Source organism: Accipiter gentilis, chromosome 15, assembly GCF_929443795.1.
Source record: "Accipiter gentilis chromosome 15, bAccGen1.1, whole genome shotgun sequence".
NCBI classification, from domain to species: Eukaryota; Metazoa; Chordata; class Aves; order Accipitriformes; family Accipitridae; genus Astur; species Astur gentilis.
In genome coordinates, this window is record NC_064894.1 from 1,419,500 (window position 1) to 1,444,512 (window position 25,013).

Sequence of the window (25,013 nt, forward strand, 5' to 3'; positions counted from 1 at the left end):
AAGAAGAAGGAGGGGGGACGTTGGGAGTGATGGCGTTTGTCTTCCCAAGGGAGTGTTGGGCGTGCTGGAGCCCTGCTGTCCTGGAGATGGCTGAACTCCTGCCTGCCCCTGGGAAGGGGGGAATGGATTCCTGTTCAGACTGGACGTGAGGAAGCATTTCTTCACCGAGAGGGCAGTCAGACGCTGGAACAGGCTTCCTAGAGAGATGGTCGATGCCCCAAGCCTGTCAGTGTTCAAGAGGCATTTGGACAATGCCCTTAATGACGTGCTTTAACTTTTGGTCAGCCCTGAAGTGGTCAGGCAGTTGGACTAGATGAACGTTGTAGGTCCCTTCCAACTGAAATAGTCCTATTCTATTCTATTTTGCTCTGGTTTGTTCTATTCTATTCTAAATCAGGCCAACAGCTGCTGTTGCTAATGGAATAGGTGACAAAGGTGCATAATCTTCCATGTTGAAGTTGCTCCACTTGATGTAAACTGATTACAAAACTATTGGGTCAGATAAAGGGAAGAATTATAAGTTTAATTCTATATACCACTAGGAGGACACTCTTCTAGACAGAGGGAGCACCGAGTTTTATCTCTGCCTTGGCAAAAATTAAGTATTTTATGTTGAAGTTTTTGTCTACCTAGCTTTTCTGCCAGGCAGGTTTTGAATTCTATTAGGATAGAATAGATGGTTAGGGTCCTGTCCCTTTGGATGATATTCTTTCAGTCCAAGGGGATTACACTATGATCTCAGTTACATCAGCAGGAACCCAGCAATATCTATAGGATGTTGCTGAAATGATTGGAATGACTAAACCAATCATAAGAATACAGGAGCAAACAGATCACAGCTGTGAAAATGCAAGCCTAGTTACATGAGTTCAACCAAATTTAACCTCAAAAATCTAGTTTTTTCTAGGAGTGACTGAAATCAGATGGTTCTGATTCACTTACAGAGAATCAATGGTATCAAACAAAGGTTATGTTTTCCTGAATTCCCATAAGCAACAGTGTAAAGACATATTATTAACAGCGCTCAAGAATATTATGACAAGTGTCACAATAGCTTTTGCGTTTTCTTGGAGACCCTGGGCAAGACGATTTAAGAATCCTCACTTTCATTTAAAAAATACATTTCTATCTCCTGTTTTCAAGGAAACCTTGAAAACAAGCCAGCGCCAGAGAAACAGTTTCTTTGAGAATCTGGGGGGGGGGGTGTGTTTTGACTTTTCTTCTCAAACCCTGCGCTAAACCAGCCTTTATTAGTAAATAAAAGTTTGTATGTTGTATAAGAAATCACTTACAACTTTTATTTTGTGGTGTCCAGATTCAGTCATGCGGAGCTTGCCACTGATATTAATGGGTCTGTCTCACTGATTTCAGTGGTTCGGCAGACACCTTTTAGTCCACTCCGACCTGTTCGGCGCTGGTCTGGGCTAGGTAGCGCAGACCTAACTACTCACTGCACCATTGCTTTAGCTCCTTTGGTACCCAGACACCCGAGTTTCCCTTCAAGAGAAGCAAGACCAAAGGGAGGATGACGTACAGCCACTTCTTGTCCTGACACGGAGTCAGGACACAGCCAGGAGCATACCCAGGAACGAGGACTATGAGCAGTCTGCAGGACATTCTTTTCCCACAGTTAGATATACCCCAAACGGAGCATTTTTAGCCTCCTACAGATTAGATAAGGAGGGAGGAGTATTAATCTGTCTAACAGGATGACTTAGGTGGAAGTGGGGAAAAATAAAACCATACTGAATTGGGAATCTATGGAGTGTTATACTCTTCAACTGCAAGTGAAGTTTTCTGGCCCAAACCAATCAATGTGATGGCGACCGAGAAGAAGACATGTTCTGTGCTGTATGTGGAAAGAACCCCTTCTCTTAGATTTTAGAGTCGGGCACAACAGCCAACTCTGCTGTACCATGGTCAGCTAAACTATGGAACGATAGGAGTATGTTAAGCAAAACATAAACCCTAGTCAAGTCGGCTGGTTTTGCAATAAAAATGCTAATTCTTTCTGTGTGAAGGAAAAAGCTACTTACAATGCATATTAGTGGGATCTGCAAATGATAAAATAAAAAGGTCATAGCGGACTCAAAACCCCTTTCATCTAGTGACTTGTATGTATAGATGACACTGCACAGCTTTTATCTGCTAGCTGTGTAATGACTGAATTTTGGATTCTTTTAAGTCCTGTCCCCAGTCATTTGAATATTGTGCTTTTTCATCCATCTTCATGTTTCTATAAAGAGGCTTTCAAAAGACCAAAACAATATCACAGTAATGTTGAACATTAGCACATAAAGCAACAAGCCAGTTAAATCTCTCATCCTCGTAGATACAGGGATAAACAGTAACCTTTATGTTTTCAAGGCTGAGCTCAAGGAATTAACTGCGTGGGTTTGATAGCTTTAATGAAAGTTGTGTGACTAAAACATTATTCAGCTCTCTACAATCACCACACATGAGTCCAGGGAGAGAAAGAGCAAGAGGTTTTGTGAAAAGAAGAGATGGCTTTCTAGTTAATTGAAATATGCATCCACAGTCACAATGTTTATCTTTTTATTATTATTATTATTCAAAACTATGTTTGGGATGTTTTTTAGTCAGGATTCCTTACCGTAATTTTAGAAAGAAGTTCCAAAAAAACTCCCTAAGTGATGTAGACCCTCAGCCTCACCCAAACCTCTATGATTGAATGAGCTTGCTTGATTACATGGAGAAAAGGTGAAGAATTATTAGCCCATTTACACAAGTTAAAAGACAAAGGCACTGTCCTGTAAAGCACTGTATCAAATAGCTCAGCTTATATCAAGTCCACAGTTTTCATACCAATTATCCAAAAATGGCCTAAGAAACAGAGCATCTGAAAGTAGGACTCCATAATGTCTTTCTTCAAGGTAGGGACCTAATCTCTCTTTGCCTTCACTCAACTTTAAAATCACTTTTCCTCTTATGGAAAAGATTCTTTAAAACACATTTCTGACCACGTTCAGCCAGTGCTGAGACTCAATGCCTGAAGTTACAGCAATGCAGAAGAGGTAAATCGCTGCAAATCACAATACACACTCTCAAAATCTGAGTTGACCCCGCCGGTGCAAATGGTGGTGGCACAAAGCGCCCACAAAGGTGTACACCACTGCGTGGGCGTGGGCATGGCTAAGTCTGCAGCAATGCAGGTAGGAGGAGGATCATTACTGAGGACACAAGAGAGCTGCTATTCTGTTAGGCTTTCTTTGAGTCATTTTTCCTTTGTTTCTTCTCGGCAGGCAGAGTATCTACTAAATTCTGCTGTCTCCTCCTCCTCCAGTGGCGTTTGTAAAGGTTCTCAGGTGATAGATGAATCTGACTGAAGCCAGGAGAGCTGCGTGAAGCTAAACCTAAGAGACGGTTAGTCAAACATTTTCTGTATTGTATGCGTTTTAAAAACTTGAAATAGTTCAAAACATATTGATGAAAAAAGACCAGAATAGAAGTGAACCTTGTAGGAATGAGACCCTTTCAGTCATTCCACGGAAATCTCTGGCAGAATAGCCTTCAGATAATTAAGCAGAAGGGGTAAAAGCATACTAAATTCCTAACTTTTCAACCCCAGCTGGTAATGTTAAATGAACGGAGAATAGTTGTCATGTTCTCTGTTTACATTAGGTGGCACCATCCTCACAGATTTATGGTTTATGTCAAAAAGCTGTAAAACATTCATTCTGAAATCGAGTATGAAATACCTTGGTACCGTAGGTACTTGATTTGCAACCAATAGAAACACCTTTTACATTATTTAGACAAGAAAGAGAACTTAGTTTCAGCATAAAAGAAATCTCCATTACCGAAGAAAAGCTGCAAGGACTAGCTAGGAGGAAAGTAGAAATGCCAAGGGATTTACTAGTAAACCTTGCTCTGTAATAGGCTTATTATTAAACCTGCAATGCACTCTCCACCTCTAAACAGTCCTGTTCCAGAAAAATAATAGCTAAAACCCACTTATGATTCAACTTATTTAGCTGGGTTGTGATAATTTGCCAGGACCCTTACATTCTTCAGTTAATAATGGAGGAATTTCTCAGAAAAGTTGACTGAGGTTGCCAATTCCATTTTGTAACATTCATCACTATTTCAGTGTGGTTCTCCCCATGTTAAAATTAAATCAGAACTTGTTAAACACTTTTAGAAAAGGAATGAAGGAGGGGGTAAGTGGCAACAGCAACCAACATCCATTTCAATTAAGGTCAGCCTCTTCTCAGATCACCTCTATGTCAGGCAAAGTGTGGACTTTTAGGCATGGATATTCAGCGTCTCTAGGTGGTACCCCAAAACTAATGAAGAAAAGAAAACTTTCTATATCTTAAACACATATCTGCAAAAGGTTTTCACTCTGAGGTACTTCAATACTTTGCTAACAGCGTTCAAGCTGGCTGTAGTCCTATTTCCATGCCATTAGTCTGCCATCACAGCTGAAAAATCTCATTAGAAAGCAATTCTTACAAGACTCATGACACTAGTGTTGCTAGTCTCAAGGAGAACTCTCGGAAGAGCTGTACTTGAAAGCTTAGGGTTTAGTTTTGCCAAACTTGGAAAAATAAATACAGTTAAACAGATAGGAACAGATGAATGGGAACTAGCATCTCTAAATATTTCAGGAACTCAGAAGAGATGTGACTTTCTATTTAATTGCTCCATCTCTAGTTTAACACCACAGGAGTTCGTGCAATCAGTTTAAGTAACTTCTCTTTCATGGCCTAAGGAGTTACCTAAGGAGTTAGGGTCAAATTCATAAAGGCAAATAGATGCTGTTTGAAATATTCACCTACACAATTTATTGCTCTTATTGCTGATGATCCTCTGATACCAAATTTCATCCGAATACAAACTCATCAATTTATCAGTGCTCACAGAGACAGGTGACCCAAACAGCCTGTGACTTAAATGAGAGTTAGATAACAGAGGGATTTTTTTTTAAATCTCCCATGGACCCAATATGCAATTTCAGATACCAGGTAAAACCAGACTCTGAATCCCATTACAACTGGTGCTAGCGGAAGGGCTTTTCATAAGCTTTAAGATTTGATCCAGTAATGTTAAATGTCATTCCACTCTGTTTATATCCAAATAAAAAAGCTATGATAATTTGAAGTTATGATTCAGGTAAAAAGCATGTTAAGATATGGAAGGCCCTAAAAACCTAGTCTTAACTGTGTCTTGGGATGACATCATGCAACGGCCATGCAATTATTATTAAATGCATCATAGTATTTCAGTCCCAGGTAAGACTGGTCTGATGACAAGACACATTTACGCCGGTTTTTTGCTCATATTGCTACTTCAGTGCTGAATTAGGTTGACTGATCTATTTATTAAAAAAAACCCCAAACTTGTCTCAAATCACAGCAGCAAAAGTTTTTCTGTTCCTCTCAAGGAAACTGCATTGGTATCAACGTTAAAGAGTTTTCAAAAAACTGCAGCAAAAGCTTGCTGAAAATACTTTTAAACAGTGAGGGTTACTGGGTCGCTCTGAAGTGCCTGTCTGAGTTCCTTCCTACCACCTGTAAGGGTCTTTACGGAGCAGGTCTAATGGGGTTTTCAGCACCTAATAGGTCAATTGGAGAATGGAAACATGTAGCTGCCTCATATATGGCATTTATAAAAGTGACATGTAATCTGGATAAGTTTTCAGTAAAGCAAAGCACAGTAGTCCTGGAAAGCAGATTTACTCCCATACACCTCTGCATATCTTTCTTACGCATTTTTCCCAGGTAATAATACTGTCTGTACCTAGAAGGGGGAGGAAAGAATCAGAGGCTTTTTATCTAGTGTACTGTTACTGGGACTGTATCTGCAACTGTAGTAAAGAGGTTTGGCTGTAAAAACCAACCATCTAAGTTAACATGTACAGTAGCACGTACTGCAGCCGAGAATATAGTGATTGTTTTTCACCGTGGTGCTGCCATTTTGCCCATTTACTTGTGTCAGGTAATATCAGCAGATTCCACAAATGTCATTTATCATTTGTCATACTTGAAGCAAACATCTGCAAGGCTGAACCACTGAATTAAATACTCATTATCTAGAATAGGAAAGGAACTGGACAGAGTGAAGTGAAGTGTGCTGTCCCTGATGCCTTACAATACACACACTTAGCGTTTCTACCCTATCCATTGAAATACCGCTGGGCCAAGGCTACACAAATAGGTTTATGTATTATCACTACTGGTCTTTTAATCAAGCCTGTGAGGATGATTCATACCCTGACAGACCTCCAGACAACGGTCTGGAAACATCCACGCGCGCAGCAGATGAGCGGACTGAAGGCCCATAACGGGATCAGTTTGGGAGGCCCTCTAACAGCGTGCTCGTGGCCCACGGCTCTTCTTTGGCAACAGTGGGCTATTATGACACCGCCCGCCACCGGTGAGCCTGGCGTGGGTTTGGTACGTGCCCACGTGCCAGGTGCCATTCCACTCAGCAATGCCTTGGCACAGTTCGGGGCTTAGCACAGGCCAGGCGCCATTCCTAATAAGTGGCTTAGATATGCCAGACCGGTTTGGGAAGGCACGAGAGATTAGACATAAAGGCACAAGTTGCGCAGTTCCAGTTAACCTCAGGATGCCAGAGCTGTTTCGGCCATATTCCTATACGGGTTTACGTTCAGGCTGACGGTCCAACAGGGCAAAAGGCGGTAGAGACAGTAGAGCGCACAGGAGGCTATAAAATGTTCTAGCCTCCTATGGTGCTTCAGCCTCTCCAAATTGCTATGAATTGCCTATGATCTGCGCCATGAGCCTCTGAAAGACTTCGGCTGCCAGATTGTGTCCCACAACTTCTGCTCAGGAGGGACGACTGCTCGCAGAGGAACGTGGTGCTGCTCGCCACGCGCTGCCCCAGGACCTGCAGCTTCACAGAGGTACCCCTTGGGAGAGCTTTGGAGAGTGAACCTTCCCTCCTTACTGGTTCCAGGAGAGAAGGAATATGGCAAAACTAGTGTCAATGATACTTCATTTCAGGGCAGCAATTGCTTTTATAAATTAGATGATAACTTTTTATAAGTTCTTTCTTAGAAGCTAGGTAAAAACATTGTTACTAGTCATCACAACTATTGGTCACTATCTACGTGGGCTGGGTTTATAACTACGAATTTTAGGTAGAAAACTCATTTATATATAACACTTCAACTTGCAGATAAACATCCTAACTTTTCCCTTCAGGTTTCCACAAGTATTTGTTTGTACTGAAAGAAGAATCTCCAACATCTTGAGTTCCAACCTCCAGAGACAAATACTGTCTGGCAACTTTTCTGTTACTTCTTCTTTAAAAATTGCTCTGCTTTTCCTCTCGTAACCTCTTTCCACCATCTGTCTCTCCTTCCATAATTCAAGGTACTACACTCCTTTCCTTGTCCTCCTAGTCCCAGCCTATATTCCCAGCACGTTGTTTCCAGTCTCTTTACCCAGTCATCCCTCTTCTCTTCTCCCAGGCTCATTTCTGACCTTAAAACACAGGGTCCCACCCTTTCCACAGTCAGTCTCCAGGAAATCTTTAGGCTCCATTCTGCAACTGTGCCTTATTCTTCTCTTTCATCCCCACGGACCCTGTCTCACCTATCTCCTTTTCTGCACTTCTTTCTTTTCTCAGCTGAGCACTACTCTATGTTGCTTCCTCTTCTATGTACAGAAAGCCAGTATAGGGTTAGAAGCGGCCCAGGGCATGAAAAGTTTTTCTGAGTTCCCCAAAAGTCCTTGACTGAAGCACCTTTACTCTGTGGGGAAAGCACGCATAACACGTCTGGTCAGCTAAGGGTAAAATAACAAACACCTTAAAGAGACAAAGAAGTTTGCAGTGATCCTTAGTTTCTGTAGAAGATCTCTAAAAAGCCTGAAGTAACAGCTTTCTCACAACTTGCCTGAACCTGTATGAATTCCTATCGACATAATTACTAAGACTTCGAAAAAATTGGGGAGAATTTTCACAGGTGTGATGGAAGGCTTATTTTTGACAGGAGAGCTATCCCTCTGCCAAACTTAAAATCCCTGCTTCAAAGCAGGGTGGTGCTGGAGAATTTTACAGAAAAGACCTCGAAGTATTAACATGGGCCAAGCGGCACTTTGTTCCTAGGCTCATTCACTGAAGGAGCTGAATTATTTGGCTGAAATATTACAGAATTCAGCCAGAGGCACAGACAGGGTATGAAAAGTTTTGGCTTAAACTCAGTGCTTCAAAAAGGTATAAACAACTAAAACCAGTGTTTTATAATGGGAAAGGAGGCTGCCTTCACTGGTGCCTGCAGTGGTGCATAATAAGTGGTGCTGCTCGCACAGACACACAGAGTTCTGACCCTGCTGCTTCTCTTTCCATGACTGCAGCAGGGAAAGGATCTTTTAATAGAAATACCAGAACAGTTTGAAGGGTCGTTAATGACCCATTCTATATAATATTCATTTATTCCCTACCTAGCATGCCATTTATTTAGGAGCTCAAGAAGCAACCAGAAAATAAACATCATCTCAGGGGATTCCCAGGATCATTCTCTAGAACATCCCCAAAGCAGCCCGCAGCCCTCAACCCCTGAGAGACAAGGAGGCATGTGAGGAGCGAGATAGGGATCAGTCCTTCCTGCGTGCCAGCTGAAGGTACAAGATGTACGCGCCACAATGACTCAGCAGCAACAAACCTGCAATTTCCTGCAGCCTTCGGGCATTTGACATCAGAATGACTCAGCATCCACACGGAGAGTCAAGGAGTCCTTTGCACAGCTGCACCAGAGCATCTCTAAAAGAATTTAGGAGAAATACTGGTAGCTTTCAGGGTCTCCTTCTTTTTGTAACTTTTTTAGTCATTGCAGTAACCTTCCTGTGATTGTTTCTACAATGAGACACAGCTGCAGGGGGCTGGGCGTGCCTCCGCACCTCTTACCAAGCAGGATTGCACCTCCTTCGCCGGGAAGTTCTTATCGCACCATCTTTTCCACCAAATCTTTGATATGTGGCAATACTAACATAAGTAAACGCACTAATATTGTAAGGTAGGAGTCGTCACTGAATTCTGGTGAAAAGGAGCTGAGCCACCTCTTACAGGCTCGGGCATTTTTCGTGCCCAAGAAGGAGAGGCAGATCCCACTCCAGCCCGTGAACCGCCTGCCCCCAGCACCCGACCCGCCCCCCCCCCCCCCCGCGAGCTGAGGACCTCCAGCTCCGGGTGAGGAGCAGGGGTGGCAAACACCGAGCAAGGGCCCTTCTGCAGCCATCCTTTGAGAGGAGGGCACGGCTACCCAGCCTCAGTCAAGAAGTCCCACGCAGAGCACAACTTCACTCCACAGAAGAATCGCTGTTTCTCCTTCAGGAGGGCATCGAAGCACTAGCGCATGGACTTCTACGCCCACAAAGAACAACAGACTCCTGTTGTCCAAAGGCCTGTCAAGCTTCAATATCGGTGATGTGAAAAACAACCGAGGGTTCAAATCTCATGGTGGGGATTCTTACACCGTCACGTAACACAAGTTGTTTCAGTCATCTTTTCAAGCAAACAGCTAAGGAATTAACTTCCAAACCAATATGCAAAAAGAATATTGCTTAGCTTGCAAGCCCTTTTGCTGTCATTTACTTTTTTAAGTGCTGCTGCTCCTAAGCAAGCTCTGCTTGTGCTGTCAGCCACACAGATGTTGGCCAGCTTCAGTCCAGATGCTGGAGAGTGGCTTTAGCAGCCGCTCTCGCAGGCACTTCAGTTGTTTTAGCCTGCTCGACTCAAAAAGCGCAGACGAGTGCTTGAATACGTTCGCTTGGCACCACGCTACCTTAACACAGCCGCGCAACTGTGGGACCGCAGCTGGTGGGTGACCGTCCGGCGGGGAATGCAGGCGGAGGAACTGAGGTCTGACACTGGAAGTTAGGAAACGCCAGATAAATTATTTCCTGGCAGCCTTTATTCTGTTCCCTCGTGCAATTACAATTCAATACGGTCTTTAATTATGTAATCACATTCTATTCGTCCCCTTTTTTGCCTCTTACATTGCATGCAGAAAATGGATTCCCATGGTAGCTAAATTAAGGTTTCGGAGGCAACTCTAGGTGCAGTGATGCCTCGCTTCTGCCTTCGCAGCTTGACCCTTCACCCTAAATTATATTTTTGGCAAAGTCAGGTGACTTTACCACAGCTTTGCAAGTGGCTAGCAGAGGCAGTCTTTGCTTTTCATGCATCACAAGCTTGAATTCCAACATGCCTTGCCTTGTGAAAAGTTTCCGTGTTTGGTTGGTTTGTTTCCAGAAGAAAATTGCTTCTACTAAACACTAAAATGTGATCATTTTTCATGTGAGATGTTGCATTTTCACTGGAAATCGTGAAAGAAAATGGGATACGAGCAATTGAGCTGCAGTTCCCACAAGGCATGAAAGTAGCACTCCACATTGAAAAAACATGGTTTTAAACATGAAAGCTTGAGGTTGAAAATTGATGAGGTCAGGCTCAGACCTTCAGCATCCAATTTTTCACCAAAAAGCCAATATTTGCTTTGAGGGAAGAAAGTCAAGCCTCCTCCTAATTCTGATTCCAAGTAGCAGCCAGCACTGTTTGAAAATGTTACTAGGCAATGGCAGGACAGCAGAGAACAAATGAAACCAAATTCTTTCCTCAATGTACTTTAACTTGCGTTTGGATTTTAAGAGAAGAAACGGTTTCTAGTTTTGTTTACCTCGCCTGCTTCAGCTCTTTTGTGTATAGTTCTAATGAAGTCCTGGGGGCAGGACGAACCCCCTCGAAGAACACGGTGTTTCTGTCCCTGCCAGTCAGTTGCTCCAAGGACTGAAAACACAACACTGTGTTTTCTTGTTGGCAATTTGAGAAGCTTTGATATCTGTTGCTTATGTTTAATGCCTGTTTAAAAGCATCTTTTCCAACACACCACTGAGAGTCCGGAAAGCTTTTCGCATTGTTCTAAAGGGGTTTGTTTATTCTGTTTTAATCTCTGGGTAGCTAATAGGGTGTCCATCTCAGGTTTGCTCTTTATTGAACTAGGTGACTCATCTGTCATGGCTACTTCTATTCCGGTCTGTCCATGTCTTCAGCCTGTTTTTCTGGGTTTGCCTGCAGTTTTTTCTTGGCTGCCTTCAGGCAGATGTTCTTCATTTTAGCTCCTCTTTTCAGTCTCGTAACTAAGCCTAAAGTGAGAACATAAAAGAAACCAACTACTCCAGGAACGTGATGACAAACAAAGCTTTCTTAGAGGTGAACCTATTTAATTAGTCAAAGAGATTCGATGCTACCATGGAACACAGGAAATACTTGAGACTTACAAAGTTTTATTATGATAAAAACTTTAGGCTGATGGGGTTTTGTATTAAGTTCTTTTATGAATATTTAGGAAAACAGATTTTTCACTGTACAGACTTTGTTATGGCTTGCACCAGACATCCTGTGCCTGGAGCTAATAAATAGCTGCAATATCAAAATTTAAAAGGCAATGCTGTGGATTCCTATGGGAGTCCTCCTTTCCAAAAGCCCTTCATGCTACTGAAATGCCTTTACCCCACTAAAATCAGTTTCATCAGAAGTGGCTTGATGCAGATTGCCTATATTATCTCATTGCTGTATTAGTTTATGGGACAGGGAACCCACAGCACACAAGAGGCACCTATAAACAATCTGTTCAAGAAATGACAATTAGTAATTGGTTTTGCTTATCTGAATCAAATCCACTTCTGTGCATTGAATATGGCTCCTTCAGAGAACCTCTGTTGCTTTGTGGAAACACTTTTTGAGAAAAGCATTCTCTTTTTATGGTGCAGTTATGGGGGGGGCGGGTATCATTGCTCTCATTTTTATTATTATGAAAATAAACATTTGCATGAAAACAGGATTTTTATTCTTTGAGAATTATTCATAAGACCACCATTTTTTTTGCATTCATTTAATAATTTTCATCTTTGAAGAGCAATAAAACATGTTAGTTACTACTAACTAGTTACTATCTACCACACTACTGCAGCAAAAATGAATTCTTTTTCTATGAACATCATAAAGGTGTATGAGACATTGCAGTAGACTGTCATGAAGAATACTATTTTCACATACATGTTTATGATGAGTTACACAGGAGATAAATGGGTGCCAGGAGTAGACCTTTCACACAACTGTTTCTAATAAAAATGGGGGGAAAACAGCACAGCACAAAAACTTACTGACCTTTGCTGCTTTCAGACTCCTGTTGCTTCCTGCAGTCCTGCTTTGGAGTCTTAATGTCATCTGTAAGTGAATCCAGGATGCAGGCATATGACTACTGCTTGTAGAAGATACTAAAAAAAAAAAACCAAACCAATACATTTTATTTGACTAGCATACTTGTTCTCATTTTCTTGCACAAGTGGGTGTAGCCATTGCAAAACTGCCACAAAGAAAGAAGCGTTGTTAGAAATTAATTTTCTGTGAGAATAAAACATATTGCTAGTTTTTAGTGATCAAAATAACATTATGAAAATGCCTCCATCTTTGATGTTTTTGTGCCTAATGAAGCTTCAGACACTTAACATTAATTTGCAGAGGCATAATACTGCAATCAAAGCTACTGTCCTTTTAATCTTCACTTTCTCATAATGAAGGTCTTGAACTCAGTTTTTAATTTTCAAGTCCAGTCTTTTCTTTTTATCAATACCGACTAACTGCTGCCAAAGATGTGAGGGGAAGTACAGGCCATCTCATATGTCCTCATTATGATGTTTCCTATCACTCAACACAGGCATAATTTGATCACCTGAAAAAAACCCAGCAAAACAACTAAACAACTTTAAACAGTTACTACTGCTGGAAATCCACATGAAAAATGGATGGTATGTCATAATGTGATGTTTTCTTTAAATTTCTCAGTACATCCTCTATGTTAGAGGCAAGCATTTCATCAGCCATGCTCTTTCCTTTTTCTTTACTAAGGCAGGATTTCCATTTGAAGAAGGATTTCCACATGATTTAAAGGATTTTTTGGACTTTTCAAATGATCCCTCAAAAGCTTGCCAAACTCCACGTCCACAGTCTAGTTCCAGAGGTATCAAGGAGGCTCTTCTAGTAAGTTCTTCTTCCCCAAAATGCTTCTGTGTGCTTGAAAAACTAAAATCCTTTCTGTATAAACCCCCTACTTCTTCATGTACTGGCCCTCTGAAATTTTGGAGCGCTGAAATGTCTGTTTCTGAACGTTTTTATGGTCATGTAAGTTAATCTTCTCAGCCTACCTCTGGCCACTGTACCTCCTCTAGAAAGTCTTCTGCTGTTGCTGGTTTGCAAAGGCTGTTCACCTACCCAGTTTGCAACTCACGGCCAAGTCACCAAGTGATGCTTTCCGGCTGTTTAAGCTGTGGGACACTTTCCAGCAGGTCCGAAGGCACACGCTGACCCTGCCTAAATCCTTGCCCAGCCAAAGCCTGGGAATGCCTCCGCTCCCCCCAGCCTCCAGCCGAAGGCAACCCGGGCGCCCGGCCCAGACCGCGGTCCCTCGGCGCACCAGCAGCACCCCAAGGCGGGCGGTGGGTCCTCCACGGAGCGCCCCTGCTGCCTCCCTCAGACACGGCGGAAGCTTACGCAGACGTGTGAAGGGGGAATGCTGGAAAAACAGCTTTTCGTGGCAAACACGGTTGCTGCGAAATCTGGATGTTCCATAGAAAACTTATTTTTTTTCATGAGAAACACTGAAACGTGATCATTCACTTTATCGTGAACGTAAAAGCGTTCTTTGCTGCATACTGAGCTCTAACTATGGCTTCAGGAGCCTTATGATCTAGAAGCTCTTACCCCCTTCGCCTCCTAGAAAGCTTCCTGGCCAGACTCTACTTGCCATGATTTACTGGAGACACCCCTTACTAGCATGAAGGACGGCATTTCTTTATCAGATCGCAGGCTTCATCTGACGAGTTTTTCATCCTGTTCCTCTTTCCCCCCCTTACCAGACCACATCCCAGAGGTGGACGACTGGGGCACGGGGGGCTGACGTCCATTCAGCCTCTACAGAGCCTTCAGGCACTGTTGGGACTTTCTGAGAGCCGTGAGCTGCAGCTCCCTGTACTTTCCCTATGGCGAATCCGCCGCATCGCCTGAGCACCCTGTCAGCTTTAGAGCACCTCACTGCTGCCTTGCCAGAAAGACTGGATATAAAACAGAAAGCACACCACACATTTTCTTGTGCCTTCAAGCTACAGCACACCGTACAGCTCAGCCACCCATCTGGAAGTCCCCGGTCCACGGACAGGTAACGGCCACGCAGTTCCCCGTTAATGAGCCCAAGACCCAACAGCCACAGAAAGCCAGCAGAATATTTTGACCCGAGGTTGCGGTCCAGAGATGAAGAATACCGCTGATAGGCGGACCCCACTCGCCAAAGATTTTTTTACCGCTTAGGGGGATTAACAGAGAGAACGGTGTTAAATTCAACTCCTTTCAGCGGTTAGTCAAACTAATCATTAATTCATTAATATCCACTTATCTTCTGGATGAGTGACTCGCATCCATGGCTGAAGCGCCACATATTTCAGTCTGACTCATTACTCTTTAAGTTCGGAATTGTTCCGCCTCACGCTGTTTTCAGCTATGCTGCTAGTCTTTGCTTACTCCCATTAATAGCTTTGCCACGGCCTCACGTCTGCCCCAGCACCCTCCCGGTCTCTGTGGGCACAAGCCAACATTGGCTGTCTGAGGCAGGCTGGAAGATTTACTGCCTCATCCACGAAAGAGGAATCCTCGCTCCTCCGGAAAAGCCAGTCACAGCTTTATCACTCCTGGCTGCTGAGCATACGCTCCAGCTGATCGAAAAAAGCCTTGGAAGGTGCTTGAGAACCGGAGCTGCTGGCAAGGCACAGAAGTGGCAGTCACTCCCTGCCCCCTCCAAGAATTCACATTCTGCAAGGGGGATTTTCCTCTCATTTAAGCCTGAAAACATTCCTGAGAGGAACAGTTTGTCCTCAAGCTGGCATAATGTTGCACTAAACATTTGCCACTTACTGTTCTGCAAGCTGTTAAGCTTCCTGTGAAAGCAGTGCGATACCACAGAAGCACTCTTTTGTAAACAGTCCTACATCATTTTATTAAAAAGTACTGTGGCAATACGTATCTGGGTACAAAACAAGGGGAAGTTGCATCAGTATGTGGGCTGCAAACGGGGCAAGGGGAACTATTATCCTAAATTAACACAGAAAAACAAATTCTATTCAACCAGGAAGCCTTTTACAAGGAACAGCATGTAGAATGAAAAAAACACAACTCTAATGCTAAGCGTAGGATATACAGACAGAAAGAGAGGAAGGGTGTGATTTGAGAGTAGTCCTGACGTGCGATCGCAATGGGAAATAAGGAGAAAAACAATGAAAAGTTTCAGTAGGTTCTGGAAGAGGCACAGAAATGAAGGAGAAATGCACTTCTTACAAAGAATCTGGACAAGCTTCCAAGTGAGCAAGAAGTCCCTTCTTTCCTCACTGTACAAGGACACCAGCACCACACTGGGCAGCACGGAGCCCTTGTTTGGCTAAGGTCCTTGCTATCGCCTTCCTTACTGAACTGTAGGACTTCTTTGCAGTCTTGAACCGTAACTCTTATTTACCATGCGCTTGACAAGCCCCCTACTGCTACCAATCTAATTACAACACAAGAATTAACAGATAAACGCAGATGAACATCGTTCAGTGGATCTCGGTGGTCCTTTCTAGTCTAGCATCCCCACGGAAACAGGAAAGCGCCCTGAAACTGAGTTGTTCACCCTAAGAGACATCAGCTGAAGAACATCTGCACCCGAACTGCCAACGACTGCACCCTAACCGCTGACATAGGTTTTGCAAGTTTCTGATTTTCTGAGCGGATCTCGGGAAACGTAGCAGAATGAGAGTCACGTACTTGTCTGTACCTCTGCAAAAAGTGATCAGGCTGAACCTGCTCCAGAGCTGGCAAGTAAGCAACCTGCGGGAATAAACCAGTTAAAGCACTACCACTACTTTACAGAAGATTAAACACACCCAGAACTTCTCTCTGACACCGAAACCGGCCAGACCAGAATGTCCCATGCCGGCCCTGCTGACCACTCGTTCTCTCCAAAGCATGGGAGCTGCTTCCAAACTGCCTAGAGGGAATAGCCTCTGCTCTGTACCAACTCCCACGTAGTGCCCGGGAACTGCCGGGAGAAGTCCGAGCTGATCCAGCCCCACCAGGGACCACGTTAATGACCCAGCACTGCAGATGACTGAGTTTGTTACTCTGGAAGATTTAGCATAAGAGACACCACCTGTGGCACTAACGTCAAGGCAGTCGTGAGCAAGAATTAACTGGAGGAGAACAACGGTGCTTCCAAGAGCTTACAGCAAAAGCATATTAACCGGACTGCACATCTGTATGTACCAGGGGCAGAAAACAGATCAATACTCCAGAAAGGAAGCTCCTAAAGGAGCTGATGTTCAGCACAACACTGCTTGGAAGGGCAAATTCAGGGCTGTAAGCACACAAACTATTTTCGTTTGTCTGTTCCTCCTGCAAGGCAATGGCTTTGTTGCGTGCTGCAGAGGGGCAGGCTGACGAGGAAGACAAGGGCATCCCTATTTACAGACAGACAAAGATTGCACCCAAAGCGCCTGACTCACATAAGCGATTTGTCCTCCTGCTTGTGTAAGCAATCCAGCCAGACCACAAATACCTTCCTGAGCGCTCAGGTGAAAAGCGGTCGCAAGTCACCGGTGTGAGGAAATGCTCTGAAAGGCAGAGCCCAAGGCCGGGACTCCAGCCGAGGCCCGCTGCATACCAGCACCGGAGGCCGGTGAGCCACGGCGTGCGTGAAACAGCGGCATTTGAGAAGCCCTTCCTAACCAAGGCCAGGAAAACTCATTGTTCTGAATTGCAATTAACTCAGATTAAATTGACATAATAGGGAGCACCTAACTCGTGGCCTCTTTGTAAGTGTGGGTTTGAATCTCATTTATAAAAGAAAGGCATTTTCTGCTTCTGAAACAACATCAGCGGGCATTACTTGTTTCTAAACGCAGTAATGCTGCAGTTCACGCAGCGAAGGAGCCAGGCCCTAGTTCGTTAGCACTGGTTCTGTGTCCGGGCTGAGAAACTACTCGATACCCTCGAATCCGGCCCCAAATGAACTTTTGCGCACGCTTGTGTCTTACAGCAACAGACCGAGTCACATCCTGCCTTAAGCCACAACTGGGCTGGTGCTGCTGTAAGAGAGCCCCGACTTCGGCCCCCTCCCCCTCCCTTTTCTGCAGATAAACAGACCAGCTCCAACGCTGCCCTCCCGGACTGTCCGGTCAGCCCAAACCCACCCGTCCTACGCCAAGGGACCTGCTCCGGGGGGCAGCTGGCCGGGGCTGTGCTGCACAGCGCGCGCAGGCGCAGGGGCGGGAGTGGGAGCCGCGGCGGGAGTGGGAGCAGGAATGGCAGTGGGAGCAGGAATGGGAGTGGGAGCAGCGGCGGGAGTGGGAGCAGGGGCGGGAGTGGGAGCAGGAATGGGAGTGGGAGCAGGGGCGGGAGTGGGAGCAGCGGTGGGAGTGGGAGCAGGGGCGGGAGTGGGAGCAGGAATGGGAGTGGGAGCAGGGGCGGGAGTGGGAGCAGCGGCGGGAGTGGGAGCAGGAATGGGAGTGGGAGCAGCGGCAGGAGTGGGAGCAGGGGCGGGAGTGGGAGCAGGAATGGGAGTGGGAGCAGGAATGGGAGTGGGAGCAGTGGCGGGAGTGGGAGCAGGGGCGGGAGTGGGAGCAGGAATGGGAGTGGGAGCAGGGGCGGGAGTGGGAGCAGCGGCGGGAGTGGGAGCAGGGGCGGGAGTGGGAGCAGGAATGGGAGTGGGAGCAGCGGTGGGAGTGGGAGCAGGGGCGGGAGTGGGAGCAGGAATGGGAGTGGGAGCAGAAATGGGAGTGGGAGCAGGGGCGGGAGTGGGAGCAGCGGCGGGAGTGGGAGCAGGAATGGGAGTGGGAGCAGGAGCAGGGACAGGAGCGGGGACAGGAGCAGGGACAGGAGCAGGGACAGGAGCGGGGACAGGAGCAGGGACAGGAGCGGGAGCAGGGACAGGAGCAGGGACAGGAGCGGGGACAGGAGCGGGAGCAAGGACAGGAGCAGGGACAGGAGCGGGAGCAGGGACAGGAGCAGGGACAGGAGCAGGGACAGGGACAGGAGCAGGGACAGGAGCGGGAGCAGGGACAGGAGCAGGGACAGGGACAGGAGCAGGGACAGGAGCGGGAGCAGGGACAGGAGCAGGGACAGGGACAGGAGCAGGGACAGGAGCGGGGACACGAGCAGGGACAGGAGCAGGGACAGGAGCGGGAGCAGGGACAGGAGCAGGGACAGGAGCAGGGACAGGAGCGGGGACAGGAGCAGGGACAGGAGCAGGGACAGGAGCAGGAGCAGGGACAGGAGCAGGGACAGGAGCGGGAGCAGGGACAGGAGCAGGGACAGGAGCAGGGACAGGAGCGGGGACAGGGACAGGATCAGGGACAGGAGCAGGGACAGCAGCGGGAGCAGGGACAGGAGCGGGGACAGGAGCAGGGACAGGAGCGGGGGCAGGGACAGGAGCAGGGACAGGGACAGGGACAAGAGCAGGGACAGGAGCAGGGACAGGAGCAGGAGCAGGAGCAGGGACAGGAGCGGGGACAGGAGCAGGAGCAGGGACAGGAGCGGGGACAGGAGCAGGAGCGGGGACAGACACAGAGTCGGCCGCCGCAGGCGGCGTCGCCAGGCAACGGCGTCGCCACGGTTACGGGCGTCCCTCGGGAGCGGCGGCCGCCGGGATCGGCCCCCGGCCTGGAAGCCCCCCCCGCTCGAACGCCCGCCGGGCGCCGGACCGGGCGCATCAGGCCGGCAGCGCCCCGCGGCGGAGCCTGCCGAGCCGCAGCGGCCCCGGCCTCGGGGGCCCCGGCGGCGGCTCCCGACCGTGGGGCTGCGGCGCCGGGGCGCAGCCGCCCTCTGTCCAGGGGCAAAAGGTTGGGAACGCTCCCTGCGGGAGAGGCCCCGGAGAAGCTTTAGAGGCCCCGGGAAAAGCAGCCGAGTCCCTTCGCGCGTACGTTTTCGTATAAAGTGACTCTTCCTTCCCCAGAAGGACGGCGCTGGCGTCGGGCTGGCGCGTACCGTTGCTTGTCGATGAGTATCAAGGCTGGCAGCAACCACGCGCCCGCGCCCACGCGCTCACACGGGCCATCTTGTACGTGCTGGAGGTTCCCGAGGAGCACGGGCGGCTCGGGGGGAGCGGCATCCCCGCGGCCTGGATCAACCCGCAGCAGCAGCGACAGAGCGGCCGGGGTCACCGGCACCTTCCCGCCAGCACTTGCAGGAACGCAGTTGCGTGGAATACACTCGCGTGATTTTAACAAAGCCAGAAACCTCCGGAATCCTCTGCGGTCGGTGGCCGCTACACCCCGCGGCAAAATTGCCTCCCAGCTCCGAGCCCCGGAGCCCATTCAACCCTACCCTGATGTGTCTCCTTGCACACGTGGCCTGAGATACCAGCATTGCCAGTCTCCTTCCCACCCCTTCTTTCACCTAATGCTAAAGAACTGAGTCAATAAAATCAGTCTGCAGTTAGCACAGCCCTTTGCAGCAGCATGGATTTGCCCTTGCACGAGGGGTATACTCAGAGAGGCGATTAGCTCGGTCACTCCTTATAGGGGCTCGTAAACAAATTCTTGATTCCTGGGTGTTTGGGGGATGCTAATTAGAATTAGAGTTTACAGCAACTCCTTACTTCATCAGAAGAAACTGTAAAAACGTATCAGGGAGCTCAGCTGGTAATTAAAAAGTAATCTTTCTTACCATCTGTGGTACGTCGGCTACTTTAAATATGAAAGTAAATCAATAAGCAAATGAAGTAATGATAATGCGGATGCTATATATAACCTAACTCGCCTTGATTAAACCAGTTTACTTTGTTTACCATTGGAATGAGGCAGCCCCTGCAACCTACTTTAATCTACTTATTCACCTTCTTTATTAAAATCGTGCTTTTCAGCTGCGATCACTAAGGCAAATAATACACAGTGTGAGCAAAAAGCTTATGAAAATCTGTATAAACTATTTTGATCAGTCTTAACCAAAAGATGAATTGGGCTTCAAACAATGAGCCTTTTTTTCTACGAAGCCTTTTAGGAAATCCCACTGCAAATATTCTTAAGCTTAAAGAGTAGTTACTGAGGCTACCATTTGCATGCTAGAAACATTAAATTTGATTTACTGTGCATTGCAGAAAAACAGAGGAGAAAGGAGACAAAAATTGTCTGACTCAGTCGTACATTTGCAATGCTGACACAGTCATAAACTGCACTTTGATCAAACTTGTGGTTGGGCTTCAGTGATATTGGCTTCCTCGGACATAAGCATTTGGAAAGAGCTGCGTAATTGGACAGATTTTGCTCCGTGAAGACTAACTGCATATGCACGTCTATACAGTTCCCTTGCAGACACTCTGACACAGAGTTGCACGGTTAGCAGACATTCTGATACAGCAACCAGGAAAAAGCGTTTTCTCAATCAGAATGTGAAGAAGGAACAAAGTGGTTTAAGCTCTAGCAGTGAGGCGTTTCTTTGTAAATGATGTATCACGGAAAACAAAAAGTCTTAGACTAGATAATTAGAATCAATATATCTTATACTAAGGTGACAGCCATCTAGAAACAACCCAAAGAAAGAACGGAACAAGACACACTATAATGGCTGCTTATTATCAAAACCTATTTGATTTAGAAGCTGGGCTGCAAATCTCATAACAAATTTATTTTCACATGACTGCCCAGACTTTCTGCTTTAGACTGGCTCAGAAATGCCTTGGCCTTTCTCACAGTGTTACTGCATTTCTGCTCCCAAACCCAGCCAAAAGCAGAGGCACATCAGACTGCAAAAAAAATGAAGGAATAAATTGTTTACTAAGTAAAACAATTATCTTCCTGAACATTGAAGCTAATAAAGCTTGGTTTCCTATAAATTTGTGCCTTGTACTTGATTGACTTTGGCCAGATGTGAGCACTGGAAGCACTGCTTTTCACAAACTGTGCTGTCCGAATGGCGTTTTTCATTCCAGGCTCCAGGCTCGTTTTTCATGCACATTCTAATGGAGCATAAATTTCTACTGCAGGCTTTAATTAACAGACTTCCTGTCCTCTAACTGTTCATTTATTTGCATAAAACTTGGAGCTTAATTATTTTTGAGATCTCTACCATTTTGCCAAAAGTAGTAGAAAACAGACAGGACTTTCTGGTTATTAGGGAGGATTCAGAAAATCACCATATATGCAGAGTAACCTCAGTACATGCAATTGTATAAACCTCATTTCTGTTTGACCAAATAAAAAAAAAAAAAAAATTAAATTAAAAATGTGGATCCCAAGATTAATTTGACTGCATTAAACTGAAGGTTGCTACATTAGCCTGGGTCTGCACTGTAAAAGATTCAGATCTGGATTTAAAATGTGAGGGTTCTTGGATCTTAGGACCTGGAGCTGCCCATAGGATTCTACTACATTTTTATTTAAATCTGGCTCTGACTTCTTTGTGCCATTATCATCTGGGAAGTTTCTGAAGACAGAGCCTTGGTTCAGATCCCCCGTGACTGCTATTAATGTCTTCATAGCTAAACAATCTCTTAAAGGAGGGAAGCTTCTTTCTCCCATTTTCTCTTCATTATTACCCTGTTCACTGAAGTGTTGGAGCTGGATCTGAATGCTAAGGAGGAGCACCTCTTAGCTTGCTAATGAGGACAAACACAACACGAGTGTTTTTGCAAAATCGTAACAACATTGACTAACTTTAGAAGAATTTTCTGAGGTGATAAAATCAGTTCTTTATACAAAGGGGTGCGGAACTTTCCCAGAGAAAAGTTTGTGTATGTGGTTCTGGTACAACACTGCAATATTTATCTTTGAATGCAGTGTTAGAGTGTACACAGTTCATACAACGTGATCTAGTACAAGTGCTTTTACATTTCAAACAGCATTAAAGGGATCATGTCTCACCATTACTGAGCTTGTGGCTGAGAAGAAAATAGATTTCTCCCCAAGAGAATGCCTGCAATTGTCTGTTAGTTTTGATTTTTCTTAATAATTTATTTCACCACTTAATGTCCTTCAATTTAATAGGCCCGTATCTGTAATAAACTGCTTTTTTAACATCCGCCTTCACAACTTTTTCCCCGTGGGCTTCAATGAAGTCCAACAATATTACACATCATTTGTGTGATGACGGTTCATGGACAAATTCAAGGGGACTAGAGCCACAGTGGCTGAAATCCATCCCACTTACCTACAGCCTGGATTTTGGGGCTGGATGTGCCTGGACCAGCAGTGACCTCTCCTGCTGCTGCCATTCCCTCGCCTGCGCCCACTGTTACAGCTGCTGGGCTGGAACGGGACCCTCGGGCCCTTGTCTGTACCCAGTTTGTCCGCAATTTGGTGCCTTAAAGTGCGTACTAGCCTGACAGGGTAAACCAGAAGGCACATACGCCTACAGCCTTTTTGAGACAGTGTTTCTCATTCTGGTTCCTGAGCTGAGTTCTGCCTGTGCACTGCCCATTTAAGAGAGACGGGATCAAAAGCACAAACAGTATTGGGAACAGACATTTCCCCACTCCCCGTGAGTTTTTCTCTTCCTGGCTCCATGAATCTTCTGCAGTCTCTTCTGCGCTGTGGTCCACCTTCACCCGCCCCGTAGATGATGAGGTGCTGCCCAGACTCTGAGCCAAGGAAGGTGTGGTTTCAGCATCTCCCAGAACACGGGCGATGGCCAAGGTCTTGCATTTCCTGGGCAAGTGCTCTAATTCCCAGGCTGTTGAGCAAAGGTAGGTATTCCTTCAAAGGGAACTCAGGACCGGGGAACCCCAAGGGGATGTGCTTGCCCGCTGTGAGTCTCCCCATGCCAGAGATTCAGCCATTGAACAAAGCGTGGAGTTGGTGACCAGGCTGTGGTCAGTGTCCATCTTGCTGAAAATACTTTTCTAAATCTTTGGAAACCTCCACCTTTTCTTCAGAGGTCAAAAGCGACTCTGGCTCAGATAACACTGCGGAAAATTGCCAGAGATTTGCTCCTCCGTGACAGGCCTGCAATAGTGGCAAAGTAACAACCACACATCTAAGATATTTAGAAGGAGCAAGATGTGGTAACAAATCAATAGAGTGTTTTTTTCTGCCCATTGGAAAATATTCTATAACACAAATCAATCCTCAGTTAGACTAAAGGAAAAAAACCCCACCTTACAAAAAATGTGTCTGTTTTGTTAGGCTCATTTGAGATTGATTAGAGTATTGTAGCCTGGTTTTGGGGGAGCGTAATTTGTGTAGGTTGCTGACCTTGGCAGGAACGTGTATGGCATCTTGTAAGAGTGCCGTCTGACTTACTTAGCTCTGATGTGATCTTTTGTTTCAATGTGAAATGCCAAACAAAACCAATAACTGAGTCAAAGATAGATCCCTTACACCTGGTATTTTTTGCTAATTCACTGCATTTAGCTGACTTTCTGAAATTCTTTTTCTGTGTGCAATTCTCTTGGAGCTTCTAAAGTCACTAAAATAATACAACCTCATCATCACAAATACTATCTACCTATGGCGGCACATGGCATCTTTCACATCTGTAGGATCATACACTAAATTGTTGTATGGTATTTTCCATGAACAGAAAGTGTTAATGCAACTTAACCGAAGGAAGAACTTTTAAGAGATGATAAATCAGATTAAATTTTCACTGGTATTTCAGTGAAACATATGGAAGATTTGATATCTGTCCTGATAGTTTATACTTTATAAACCTGAGTAGGACACAACAGAGACAAGCAAATAGTTCACTTCTGTATACAAAAGTGTATATTTATACATATCAAAGATTCAGATACACATAAGGAAAAAGGAGGTAAAAAAAATACCAGTTCTCCCAATCTAGCCACGTTCAGTTAGAAGACAGGCTCATAGATTTCACGTCAGAGGTAATATTGAGAAATCTGGAGGAGGAGCAATTGGTAGTTGAAATTTATTTTAATCAAATTGCAAGATAATTATTGTTCGATACTCCACTTTGATATAGCTTATTTTCTGCTTGGCACATCTGTTAAGCTGTGTTTCAGACCGGTTCTCAAGAGAGAATCTGAAAGCACAGATTACTCATCACCACCTAATTTGCTAATGCCCACAATGGAGTACATTTGTACCCCACTATATTTGCACCACACCTGAAACAAACGTAAAGGGGCTCAGGTCACAAAGTACACGAAAGCGAAAAGGTAGCATTACAAAGCTAACAAATTAGGCAAGGGTGAACATCTGCTTAGGTGGCCGAAAACATTGGCAGTCCCAGGTTGGTTGCTCCCATCTGTCTGGCAATCCCTGATTTACTGCAGGCAAGGGTGTCTGGGCTGGTCCGCCCTCTTGTATCACCACTGCCACCAACTATCTCCTCCCTCTTGCCTGAAAGTAGATTAGAAAAGGAATGCGCAAGCCTTTTGGCAGCCAAGTCACAAACAATTAGGTGGTACCTTTGGGGCCCTTAATGGCTTCAGCCGAGACTGGTACATTCAGAAGGGGTGTCTGCCCGTAGCCTGTTTGATGCCTTTTATTTAATTTACATTCCTCATCCAAGAGTCTGAGTTTTCCGCAGGCAAAAGATTTGTATTGGAATGTGTTTTGATTACCTTTCTGAGGTCAGTAAAGAAAATATTCTTTAGCTAAACAATCAACTCCCTTTGCTGCAAGCTTTCTAAAGATTTTCTTCTTGGTTTATTGAGGCAAATAGGAGCACACATGGTCATATTCATGGGCTGTGAGAGGACGTAGTACAAGAAGCTTCCCTTCCAGGAATGAAACAGTGGTGCAACGCTGGGGTATCATTTTCTAAGCCACCTGCACACACATGCCCCCATCCAGGCACAAAGACAGAGCGCACTCCAGAAACTCCAGGGTTTACAGTAGAACAAAGCAGCCAGCATTACGGATGCAGAAACTGATTAGCAAAAAGCAAAACAAAGTGCTAAAGAAACACCACTGGTTCTGGAGGTCAAAGAAATTACTTTAGAGCAGCTTTCCTCACCGTTCACTCCTGAATATTGAGTTGCT

At 45.5% G+C, this 25,013-nt stretch overlaps 1 protein-coding gene and 1 long non-coding RNA gene across 2 annotated transcripts in view; both read right to left on the reverse strand.

Annotated features, from left to right (window-relative positions):
* The window catches only part of LGSN (lengsin, lens protein with glutamine synthetase domain), a 102,246-nt gene that overhangs the window by 27,439 nt on the left and 49,794 nt on the right, over positions 1 to 25,013 (reverse strand). The gene's annotated exons all lie outside the window — the stretch shown is intronic.
* Positions 6,796 to 12,605, reverse strand: LOC126046179 (uncharacterized). The gene is made up of 3 exons (XR_007508247.1): positions 12,160 to 12,605; positions 8,436 to 11,135; positions 6,796 to 7,744 (listed from the first exon to the last, which is right to left on the reverse strand). It is a non-coding gene; the product is annotated as an uncharacterized LOC126046179 (long non-coding RNA).